Here is a 13,384-nt window from a genome sequence, read left to right on the forward strand (position 1 = left end):
TTCTCCTAATTTGGATTTTCTAGAGAAAATTTTATTCCATACCAATAAGATTTGTCACAATTTCTATTTCTCATAAAAAATTTTAACATTTATAATACAAAAAACGCCTAACTCTGTTTAAACGATTTGTGCAATCTAAACATCTCTTGCTCTCTCTTTGTGAATTTTTTGTGATTTATACTCTTTAAGTAGAATTTTAAAAAAATATATAAAAATGTATGTTCCAACAAATGTAATATTATAAATAAATACTTAATTTATTATTTTACTCACATCGTTTTTTAATAAATAATAATAATACAATTGAAAGACCGGCTAACTAGTCTGTCTGTCCGTCCGTCCAAATGTCTGTCTGTCTTTCAAAATATTGTGGGGTCGGTCTGTAGTTGTATGATGGTTGTTGACCAATACCACACAAATTAGTTGTATTCTGAAACAAAAACCACCTCATTATTTATTATAGTTACGAGTATAAGCCAAATCGTATGTAGATACGATAAAAAAAAATTATAAAAAAAAAATAGATAAAAAAATAAAAATTATTTAATCGTGATTTTTGTTTAATCGTCATTTGTTTTTGCTTTTTTGTTTTGTTTTCAATCTATAGATTAAGTTAGTACCTGATGTTGTACAACAAATTGCTTATTGTTTTTGTCATTGTTTTTTTTTTTTTTTTGTTATTATTTTATTCTGTGGTTTGTCTCCCTTTTGAGTTGACGTACGTATTTTTTTCTATATTGCAAATAAATACAAGGTTGGCCATTATTTTGCAGTTTAGAAGTGGTCTAGACTTGCTGTTAAACGGGTGGAAAAATTTGATTGATTAATTGTTTTAAAAGAAATCCTAGAGAAAGGATTTAGTTTATAACAAAAAACGGATAATTAAAGAATAAAACAACAACATGTTTAGCGGTTTAAATATTTTCATCGTTTTAAGTGTGAATGTTTGGCTGGTGTTAGCAGCACCACAAGTTCATAATTTCAAGGAAATTTCCGAAATACGTGAGTGAAATTGTTGGAAAATAATATAAACAAAAAGGATTATTTAAACAATTTCTAAAGGAAAATAATTAAAAAAATTTATAAAAATTATTGAAATAAAAAAAAAAAAAAAAATAAAATATTGTTAAAAAAGCGAAAATTTTAAAAATGTGATAAAATTGTTAATAATTAAAAAAAGCAAATAATTTTTTATCGCACTAATAGACAACTTCAAGAACTTTTAATAACAAAAAGAATAATTAAAAACGCTTACTATGTTTATGTTTTATAACCTACCAAAGTTTGCTTATTATGACGAAAACCTTAAAAAGTAACAATTTTTAAAAATGTCCAAATTTAAGCTGTTAATAACAAATCGCACAATTTTGTAAAATTATCTAAAAGATAATATGACAAAGTAACCAATTCTACGAAATTTAAAAAAATTGTTTAATATATATATTTTTAAAAAATTAATTAAAAAATCTAAAATTTATATAAAAAAAAACATAATTTTCAAAACAACATATATTTGATATTTATGAAAAATCCTAAATTATTTTTGGTTTATCTGATAGATAATCTCTTTAACTTTACAAAAGTGAAACACTTTCCTAAATTGCTTAATATGTATTTTTTTAAAACTGAATCAAAATTTTTAAAATTTTTCAAAATTACTATTGTTTCACAAGAAAACTTTCTAAACATTTTAAATTTGTTACTTAATAAAAATAGCAAAATATTTTTTCACTATACAATAGAACACATTAAGAACTACTAAATTCCTTAAAAAATTTTTTAAAAATTTGTAATCTGAAATTTCTTTTCATATTTATGCATTTTTTTTGCTTGAAATTGTTGCTCAAATAAGGGGAATTACTTAAAGATCCCGAATATTACTTAAAGATCCCGAATTTAATTTAATTTAAATCTTTAATAATTTTTAAATGACAAGTATTTTATTGATGTAAATCCCAGAAAAAATAAAAACTAAATGACTTGAGCTGCTTTAAAAAATGATCACGTTTTGAAACGTTATAAATGCTACACAATCTGCTTTAATAAAGGAAGATGCAGTGAGAACATATAATTTTTATTATAATCTTTATACAAGAAATCTTAGTAATTTAAATAATCTTTAAATCTGACTTTTTTATAAATTGTAGAAAATACGTGATTTCAATTTCAGTACAATTTAAGTAGAAAAGAACTAGAACTGAACTAGAGCAGAACTAGAACAGAACTAGAGCAGAACTAGAACAGAACTTGAACAGAACTAGAACAGAACTAGAACAGAACTAGAACAGAACTAGAACTAGAACAGAACTAGAACAGAACTAGAACTGAACTAGAACTGAACTAGAACTGAACTAGAACTGAACTAGAACTGAACTAGAACTGAACTAGAACTGAACTAGAACTGAACTAGAACTGAACTAGAACTGAACTAGAACTGAACTAGAACTGAACTAGAACTGAACTAGAACTGAACTAGAACTGAACTAGAACTGAACTAGAACTGAACTAGAACTGAACTAGAACTGAACTAGAACTGAACTAGAATAGAACTAGAATAGAACTAGAACAAAACTAGAACAGAACTAGAACAGAACTAGAACTGAACTAGAACTGAACTAGAACTGAACTAGAATAGAACTAGAATAGAACTAGAACAAAACTAGAACAGAACTAGAACAGAACTAGAACAGAACTAGAACAGAACTAGAACTGAACTAGAACAGAACTAGAACAGAACTAGAACTGAACTAGAACTGAACTAGAACTGAACTAGAACTGAACTAGAACTGAACTAGAATAGAACTAGAATAGAACTAGAACTGAACTAGAACAGAACTAGAACAGAACTAGAACAGAACTAGAACTGAACTAGAACTGAACTAGAACTGAATTAGAACTGAACTAGAATGGAACTAGAATAGAACTAGAACTGAACTAGAACTGAACTAGAACTGAACAAGAACTGAACTAGAACTGAATTAGAACTGAACTAGAACTGAACTAGAACTGAACTAGAACTGAACTAGAACTGAACAGAACTAGAACAGAACTAGAACTGAACTAGAACTGAACTAGAACTGAACTAGAACTGATCTAGAACTGAACTAGAACTGAACTAGAACTGAACTAGAACTGAACTAGAACTGAACTAGAACTGAACTAGAACTGAACTAGAACTGAACTAGAACTGAACTAGAACTGAACTAGAACTGAACTAGAACAGAATTAGAACAGAACTAGAACAGAACTAGAACAGAACTAGAACAGAACTAGAACAGAACTAGAACAGAACTAGAACAGAACTAGAACAGAACTAGAACAGAACTAGAACAGAACTAGAAACAGAACTAGAACAGAACTAGAACAGAACTAGAACAGAACTAGAACAGAACTAGAACAGACTGAACAGAACTAGAACAGAACTAGAACAGAACTAGAACAGAACTAGAACAGAACTAGAACAGAACTAGAACAGAACTAGAACAGAACTAGAACAGAACTAGAACAGAACTAGAACAGAACTAGAACAGAACTAGAACAGAACTAGAACAGAACTAGAACAGAACTAGAACAGAACTAGAACAGAACTAGAACAGAACTAGAACAGAACTAGAACAGAACTAGAACAGAACTAGAACAGAACTAGAACAGAACTAGAACAGAACTAGAACAGAACTAGAACAGAACTAGAACAGAACTAGAACTGAACTAGAACAGAACTAGAACTAGAACTAGAACTGAACTAGAACTAGAACTGAACTAGAACTGAACTAGAACTGAACTAGAACTGAACTAGAACTGAACTAGAACTGAACTAGAACTGAACTAGAACTGAACTAGAACTGAACTAGAACTGAACTAGAACTGAACTAGAACTGAACTAGAACTGAACTAGAACTGAACTAGAACTGAACTAGAACTGAACTAGAACTGAACTAGAACTGAACTAGAACTGAACTAGAACTGAACTAGAACTGAACTAGAACTGAACTAGAACTGAACTAGAACTGAACTAGAACTGAACTAGAACTGAACTAGAACTGAACTAGAACTGAACTAGAACTGAACTAGAACTGAACTAGAACTGAACTAGAACTGAACTAGAACTGAACTAGAACTGAACTAGAACTGAACTAGAACTGAACTAGAACTAGAACTGAACTAGAACTGAACTACAACTGAACTAGAACTGAACTAGAACTGAACAAGAACTGAACTAGAACAGAACTAGAACTGAACTAGAACAGAACTACTACAGAACTAGAACAGAACTAGAACAGAACTAGAACAGAACTAGAATAGAACTAGAACTGAACTAGAACTGAACTAGAACTGAACTAGAACTGAACTAGAACAAAACTAAAACAGAACTAAAACTAAACAAGAACTGAACTAGAACTAAACTGGAACTGAACTAGAACAAACTAAAACAGAACTAGAACTAAAAAAGAACTGAACTAGAACTAAACTAGAACTAAACTAGAACTAAACTAGAACTAAACTAGAACTAAACTAGAACTAAACTAGAACAAAACAGAACTAGAACAGATCTAGAAAAGATCTAGAACAGAACTAGAACAGAACTAGAACTGAACTAGAACTGAACTAGAACAGAACTAGAACAGAACTAGAACAGAACAAGAACAGAACTAGAACTGAACTAGAACAGAACTAGAACAGAACTAGAACAGAACTAGAACAGAACTAGAAACAGAACTAGACAGAACTAGAACAGAACTAAAACAGAACTAGAACATAACTAGAACAGAACTAGAACAGAACTAGAACAGAACTAGAACAGAACTAGAACAGAACTAGAACAGAACTGAATTAAAACTGAATTAGAACTGAACTTGAACTGAACTAGAACTGAACTAGAGCAGTACTAGAACAGAACTAAAGCAGAACGAGAGCAGAACTAGAATAGAACTAGAACAAACTAGAACTGAACTAGAACAGAACTTGAACAGAACTAGAATAGAACTAGAATAGAACTAGAACAGAACTAGAACAGAACTAGAACAGAACTAGAACAGAACTAGAACAGACAGAATGAACTAGAACTGAACTAGAACAGAACTAGAACAGAACTAGAACAGAACTAGAACAGAACTGAACAGAACTAGAACAGAACTAGAACAGAACTAGAACAGAACTAGAACAGAACTAGAACAGAACTAGAACAGAACTAGAACAGAACTAGAACAGAACTAGAACAGAACTAGAACAGAACTAGAACAGAACTAGAACAGAACTAGAACAGAACTAGAACAGAACTAGAACAGAACTAGAACAGAACTAGAACAGAACTAGAACAGAACTAGAACAGAACTAGAACAGAACTAGAACAGAACTAGAACAGAACTAGAACAGAACTAGAACAGAACTAGAACAGAACTAGAACAGAACTAGAACAGAACTAGAACAGAACTAGAGCAGAACTAGAACTGAACTAGAACTGAACGGGAACTAGAACTGAACTATAACTTAAACTGAGCTAAAACAGAACTATAAGAGAACTAGAACTACAGAAGAACTGGAACTGGTCCTAAGCTGAATTGAATATTTATCAGCTGTGTAGTTTAATTATATTTGTTAAACAAAAGACTTAAGACCCAAACTTTAGTTAAGTTCTAGAACTGACCTCGAACATTCTTTATTTGAACCGGTTAATGAAATTTACTCATTTCGCCAGTGATTCATTTAATAACAACTGTTTTTAATGATTTTTAAATTAACTTTTAACAAAATTTTCTAATTTATTGATGTTTTTTTTTTGCTTTTTTTTTTAGTAATGTTATAACATTTAACTTCCTTATTTTCTGAGAATTTGACTATTTTTTTTTTTTTTTTTGAATTAAACTAACAATTTATAATTAAAAACTAATATTAATAGAATAAACTTTTGCTTAACCAGTCCTTTAGTTAATTGTTCAAATATTTAATTACATTTCTACAGCTTGAGCTAATGTATAAATTTCAACAAATTAAATAATTAAACATTTCATTTATACGTTTGTTAATTGTTGATAATAAGCAAGCATTATAGAAAATAAAATTAACACGTTGAGGACCAGAGTTTTATATATTTTTCCAATTGGACCTTTATTTCTTACCCAACCTACATTATTGTTTTTTATATTAACGGCTTTAGTCAAGCGTGAATGTGCATGCCTGACTTTGTACAAACTATATTTATTTTGATTTTACTAAATTACAGTTAATAATGCTAAATATTAATATTCACAAAAATACTTTAATACTCTCTCGATCTCTATAATAAACACGCAGTCCGAGATTTGTTTACTTGTTGTTTACATGAGGGCGTATGATTAATTTCAAAACAAAACTATAAATCTAATTTTAAATAAAATAAAAAAAAAATTACTTGCTCTTTTTTTTCGGTGTTGGTAGTGGATTGCGTTTGAAAGTTTTTTGAAAATGAAATTCAAACACGATTTTTGTATTTACATGAACTTGACAATGAAATTTTTATTTTCAAAGTTTACGAGTATTTTTATTCATTTTTGTAGTTATTTTGCGTACAATAAGTATTTGTTTAATGATGACTAAGGAATTTGTTTGTTTTTTGTTTATCTGTAGTCAATTAAGAGAAACATATGTTTATTTGAACACAGAGCGAAAAGTTAAAGTGCACGTTTTAATCAAATAAATTTAAAGATTTTGTTTAACAGCTGCGACATGTTTGATAATAACATTTAAATTTAATACATTTTTATGAGAATTTTTGAATGATAGAAATAACATTTATAGGAATTTTTTAAGCAATTTGTAAAAAAAAAAAATTAAAACAAGAAAAATTAAAAATAATATAAAGTTTGGGTCTTAAGTCTTTTGTTTTCTAATATTAATAAAACTGCAATTATCTGTTCTAGTTCTGTTCTAGTTCTGTTCTAGTTCTGTTCTCGTTCTGTTCTAGTTCTGTTCTAGTTCTGTTCTAGTTCTGTTCTAGTTCTGTTCTAATTCTGTTCTAGTTCTGTTCTAGTTCTGTTCTAGTTCTGTTCTAGTTCTGTTCTAGTTCTGTTCTAGTTCTGTTCTAGTTCTGTTCTAGTTCTGTTCTAGTTCTGTTCTAGTTCTGTTCTAGTTCTGTTCTAGTTCTGTTCTAGTTCTGTTCTAGTTCTGTTCTAGTTCTGTTCTAGTTCTGTTCTAGTTCTGTTCTAGTTCTGTTCTAGTTCTGTTCTAGTTCTGTTCTAGTTCTGTTCTAGTTCTGTTCTAGTTCTGTTCTAGTTCTGTTCTAGTTCTGTTCTAGTTTGTTCTAGTTCTGTTCTAGTTCTGTTCTAGTTCTGTTCTAGTTCTGTTCTAGTTCTGTTCTAGTTCTGTTCTAGTTCTGTTCTAGTTCTGTTCTAGTTCTGTTCTAGTTCTGTTCTAGTTCTGTTCTAGTTCTGTTCTAGTTCTGTTCTAGTTCTGTTCTAGTTCTGTTCTAGTTCTGTTCTAGTTCTGTTCTAGTTCTGTTCTAGTTCTGTTCTAGTTCTGTTCTAGTTCTGTTCTAGTTCTGTTCTAGTTCTGTTCTAGTTCTGTTCTAGTTCTGTTCTAGTTCAGTTCTAGTTCAGTTCTAGTTCAGTTCTAGTTCAGTTCTAGTTCAGTTCTAGTTCAGTTCTAGTTCAGTTCTAGTTCTGTTCTAGTTCTGTTCTAGTTCTGTTCTAGTTCTGTTCTAGTTCTGTTCTAGTTCTGTTCTAGTTCTGTTCTAGTTCTGTTCTAGTTCTGTTCTAGTTCTGTTCTAGTTCTGTTCTAGTTCTGTTCTAGTTCTGTTCTAGTTCTGTTCTAGTTCTGTTCTAGTTCTGTTCTAGTTCTGTTCTAGTTCTGTTCTAGTTCTGTTCTAGTTCTGTTCTAGTTCTGTCTGTTCTAGTTCTGTTCTAGTTCTGTTCTAGTTCTGTTCTAGTTCTGTTTCTAGTTCTGTTCTAGTTCTGTTCTAGTTCTGTTCTAGTTCTGTTCTAGTTCTGTTCTAGTTCTGTTCTAGTTCTGTTCTAGTTCTGTTCTAGTTCTGTTCTAGTTCTGTTCTAGTTCTGTTCTAGTTCTGTTCTAGTTCTGTTCTAGTTCTGTTCTAGTTCTGTTCTAGTTCTGTTCTAGTTCTGTTCTAGTTCTGTTCTAGTTTGTTCGTTCTGTTCTAGTTCTGTTCTAGTTCTGTTCTAGTTCTGTTCTAGTTCTGTTCTAGTTCTGTTCTAGTTCTGTTCTAGTTCTGTTCTAGTTCTGTTCTAGTTCTGTTCTAGTTCTGTTCTAGTTCTGTTCTAGTTCTGTTCTAGTTCTGTTCTAGTTCTGTTCTAGTTCTGTTCTAGTTCAGTTCTAGTTCAGTTCTTTTCAGTTCTAGTTCAGTTCTAGTTCTGTTCTAGTTCTGTTCTAGTTCTGTTCTAGTTCTGTTCTAGTTCTGTTCTAGTTCTGTTCTAGTTCTGTTCTAGTTCTGTTCTAGTTCTGTTCTAGTTCTGTTCTAGTTCTGTTCTAGTTCTGTTCTAGTTCTGTTCTAGTTCTGTTCTAGTTCTGTTCTAGTTCTGTTCTAGTTCTGTTCTAGTTCTGTTCTAGTTCTGTTCTAGTTCTGTTCTAGTTCTGTTCTAGTTCTGTTCTAGTTCTGTTCTAGTTCTGTTCTAGTTCTGTTCTAGTTCTGTTCTAGTTCTGTTCTAGTTCTGTTCTAGTTCTGTTCTAGTTCTGTTCTAGTTCTGTTCTAGTTCTGTTCTAGTTCTGTTCTAGTTCTGTTCTAGTTCTGTTCTAGTTCTGTTCTAGTTCTGTTCTAGTTCTGTTCTAGTTCTGTTCTAGTTCTGTTCTAGTTCTGTTCTAGTTCTGTTCTAGTTCTGTTCTAGTTCTGTTCTAGTTCTGTTCTAGTTCTGTTCTAGTTCTGTTCTAGTTCTTCTGTTTAGTTCTGTTCTAGTTCTAGTTCAGTTCTAGTTCAGTTCTAGTTCTGTTCTAGTTCTGTTCTAGTTCTGTTCTAGTTCTGTTCTAGTTCTGTTCTAGTTCTGTTCTAGTTCTGTTCTAGTTCTGTTCTAGTTCTGTTCTAGTTCTGTTCTAGTTCTGTTCTAGTTCTGTTCTAGTTCTGTTCTAGTTCTGTTCTAGTTCTGTTCTAGTTCTGTTCTAGTTCTGTTCTAGTTCTGTTCTAGTTCTGTTCTAGTTCTGTTCTAGTTCTGTTCTAGTTCTGTTCTAGTTCTGTTCTAGTTCTGTTCTAGTTCTGTTCTAGTTCTGTTCTAGTTCTGTTCTAGTTCTGTTCTAGTTCTGTTCTAGTTCTGTTCTAGTTCTGTTCTAGTTCTGTTCTAGTTCTGTTCTAGTTCTGTTCTAGTTCTGTTCTAGTTCTGTTCTAGTTCTGTTCTAGTTCTGTTCTAGTTCTGTTCTAGTTCTGTTCTAGTTCTGTTCTAGTTCTGTTCTAGTTCTGTTCTAGTTCTGTTCTAGTTCTGTTCTAGTTCTGTTCTAGTTCTGTTCTAGTTCTGTCTAGTTCTGTTCTAGTTCTGTTCTAGTTCTGTTCTAGTTCTGTTCTAGTTCTGTTCTAGTTTCTGTTCTAGTTCTGTTCTAGTTCTGTTCTAGTTCTGTTCTAGTTCTGTTCTAGTTCTGTTCTAGTTCTGTTCTAGTTCTGTTCTAGTTCTGTTCTAGTTCTGTTCTAGTTCTGTTCTAGTTCTGTTCTAGTTCTGTTCTAGTTCTGTTCTAGTTCTGTTCTAGTTCTGTTCTAGTTCTGTTCTAGTTCTGTTCTAGTTCTGTTCTAGTTCTGTCTAGTTCTGTTCTAGTTCTGTTCTAGTTCTGTTCTAGTTCTGTTCTAGTTCTGTTCTAGTTCTGTTCTAGTTCTGTTCTAGTTCTGTTCTAGTTCTGTTCTAGTTCTGTTCTAGTTCTGTTCTAGTTCTGTTCTAGTTCTGTTCTAGTTCTGTTCTAGTTCTGTTCTAGTTCTGTTCTAGTTCTGTTCTAGTTCTGTTCTAGTTCTGTTCTAGTTCTGTTCTAGTTCTGTTCTAGTTCTGTTCTAGTTCTGTTCTAGTTCTGTTCTAGTTCTGTTCTAGTTCTGTTCTAGTTCTGTTCTATTCTGTTCTATTTGTTCTAGTTCTGTTCTAGTTCTGTTCTAGTTCTGTTCTAGTTCTGTTCTAGTTCTGTTCTAGTTCTGTTCTAGTTCTGTTCTAGTTCTGTTCTAGTTTCTGCTGTTCTGTTCTAGTTCTGTTCTAGTTCTGTTCTAGTTCTGTTCTAGTTCTGTTCTATTTCTGTTCTATTTCTGTTCTAGTTCTGTTCTAGTTCTGTTTAGTTCTGTTCTAGTTCTGTCTGTTCTAGTTCTGTTCAGTTCTGTTCTAGTTCTGGTTCTGTTCTAGTTCTGTTCTAGTTCTGTTCTAGTTCTGTTCTAGTTCTGTTCTAGTTCTGTTCTAGTTCTGTTCTAGTTCTGTTCTAGTTCTGTTCTAGTTCTGTTCTAGTTCTGTTCTAGTTCTGTTCTAGTTCTGTTCTAGTTCTGTTCTAGTTCTGTTCTAGTTCTGTTCTAGTTCTGTTCTAGTTCTGTTCTAGTTCTGTTCTAGTTCTGTTTGCGTTCTCTTCTAGTTCTGTTCTAGTTGTGTTCTATCGCTGCTTAGTTCTGTTCTAGTTTTGTTCTAGTTGTGTTCTAGTGCTGCTCTAGTTCTGTTCTGGTTTTGTTCTAGTTCTATTTAGACTTAGTTCTCTATTCATTTATGATCTTCAGAAATTGTATGCTCAATTTTATTTTTTCCTTCCTTCTCTTTCCAGCCAGCGATGTACCCGTTTGCAGTGAAAAAGATGTCAACATTAACGAATGCATACGTAATGCTTATCAGGAAATGATACCAAGAGCCAAAAATGGTATACCCGAGCTAAATATACCACCCATGGATCCCTTGGAAGTGGAGAAAACCAATTATGAATTCACCAATATATAATCAAAGGCAAAGTAGCCTTACGTAATCTCAAAATAAGTGGTCTCAGTGATACCATAATAAATAGTGTAGATTTTAAAAAGAATGGAGACAACATTAAATTGGAGATTAAGTCTAAGACCCCTAAATTGTTCATAGAGGGAAAATATAAGGCTGAAGTTAAGATTAATGATGCTATAATGAATTCCAAGGGAGTGTTTAATTTGACCATGAGTAAGTATTTTTGGAAATTAAAAATTAAACCAAATCTAATTCCATTTTTTTTTTCAATTCCAATAGCTGATATTGATGTCATTGCCTCACCAGAGGCTGAGCTATATGAACGTGATGGTCACAAATATATGCGTCTAACTAAATTTAATATTGATCCCACTTTGGGTAATATGAAATTCTTTGCCACCGGTCTAGTGCCAGATCAAATTTTAAGTAAGTTTTGTATATTTTTTGGATAAACGCTTTACTAATATAATTTTTTCTTTTCCAGACGACGCCATTTTAGAATTCGTTAATCAAAATTGGCGCAATGTTTATAAATCTCTTATACCCGAGACTCGCTCTACTTGGGAACCTGAATTCCTTAAAGTCAGCAATGAATATTTCTCCCATTTACCATTTGACTTGATTCTAACTAAGGATTAATTTTATAATTTGTGTGAATAAGTCTATATTTTAAAATGGTAAACTGTTATAATAACTGTTAATATATTAAACCAAAACTTTGTTATTTTTTAATATGAATATAATTGTTGTAATAAATATGTGAATGATTAAATGTAAGATCTGCTAAGGAACAAGCATTATATAAAATTTTGAAAATAATATTATTTGGAGAACTCTGAATATTTAAAAGCAATATACATAGGCGACGTTAAAGATATCATAGGGTCGACAAAAACTAAACTAAAACTAAATTAGAACTCAATTAGAATTCAATTAGAACTGAACTAGAACTGAACAAGAACTGAACTAGAACTGAACTAGAACTGAACTAGAACTGAACTAGAACTGAACTATAACTGAACTAGAACTGAACTAGAACTGAACTAGAACTGAACTAGAACTGAACTAGAACTGAACTAGAACTGAACAAGAACTGAACTAGAACTGAACTAGAACTGAACTAGAACTGAACAAGAACTGAACAAGAACTGAACTAGAACTGAACTAGAACTGAACTAGAACTCATTTAGACCTGAACTAGAACTGAACTAGAACTGAACTAGAACTAGAACTGAACTAGAACTGAGCTAGAACTGAACTAGAACTGAACTAGAACTGAACTACAACTGAACTAGAACTGAACTAGAACTGAACCAGAACTGAACTAGAACTGAACTAGAATTGAACTAGAACAGAACAAGAACTGAACTAGAACAGAACTAGAATAGAACTAGAACAGAACTAGAACAGAACTAGAACAGAACTAGAACAGAACTAGAACAGAACTAGAACAGAACTAGAACAGAACTAGAACAGAACTAGAACAGAACTAGAACAGAACTAGAACAGAACTAGAACAGAACTAGAACAGAACTAGAACAGAACTAGAACAGAACTAGAACAGAACTAGAACAGAACTAGAACAGAACTAGAACAGAACTAGAACAGAACTAGAACAGAACTAGAACAGAACTAGAACAGAACTAGAACAGAACTAGAACAGAACAGAACTAGAACAGAACTAGAACAGAACTAGAACAGAACTAGAACAGAACTAGAACAGAGCTAGAGCTGAACTAGATTAGAACAAGAACAGAACTAGAACAGAACTAGAACTGAACTAGAACTGAACTAGAACTTAACTAGAACTTAACAAGAACTTAACTAGAACTGAACTAGAACTTAACTAGAACTTAACTAGAACTTAACTAGAACTTAACTAGAACTTAACTAGAACTTAACTAGAACTTAACTAGAACTTAACTAGAACTTAACTAGAACTTAACTAGAATTTAACTAGAACTGAACAAGAACTGAACTAGAACTGAACTAGAACTGAACTAGAACAGAACTAGAATAGAACTAGAACAGAACTAGAACAGAACTAGAACAGAACTAGAACAGAACTAGAACAGAACTAGAACAGAACTAGAACAGAACTAGAACAGAACTAGAACAGAACTAGCACAGAACTAGAACAGAATGAGAACAGAACTATAACAGAACTAGAACAGAACTAGAACAAAACTAGAACAGAACTAGAACAGAACTAGAACAGAACTAGAACAGAACTAGAACAGAACTAGAACAGAACTAGAACAGAATGAGAACAGAACTAGAACAGAACAGAACAGAACTAGAACAGAACTAGAACAGAACTAGAACAGAACTAGAACAGAACTAGAACAGAACTAGACAGAACTAGAACAGAACTAGAACAGAACAGAACTAGAACAGAACTAGAACAGAACTAAACAGAACTAGAACAGAACTAGAACAGAACTAGAACAGAACTAAACAGAACTAGAACAGAACTAGAACAGAACTAGAACAGAACTAGAACAGAACTAGAACAGAACTAGAACAGAACT

The 13,384-nt window shown here is 31.8% G+C and overlaps 1 pseudogene; it reads left to right on the forward strand.

Annotated features, from left to right (window-relative positions):
* Positions 1–754: 754 nt before the first annotated feature.
* On the forward strand, positions 755–11,660 carry LOC119601817 (annotated as a pseudogene).
* The last annotated feature ends 1,724 nt before the right edge of the window (positions 11,661–13,384 follow it).

This window comes from Lucilia sericata, unplaced genomic scaffold (genome assembly GCF_015586225.1).
Source record: "Lucilia sericata isolate MDLA Ls3-8-SP2 unplaced genomic scaffold, ASM1558622v1 Contig000192F_arrow, whole genome shotgun sequence".
Classification (NCBI taxonomy): Eukaryota; Metazoa; Arthropoda; class Insecta; order Diptera; family Calliphoridae; genus Lucilia; species Lucilia sericata.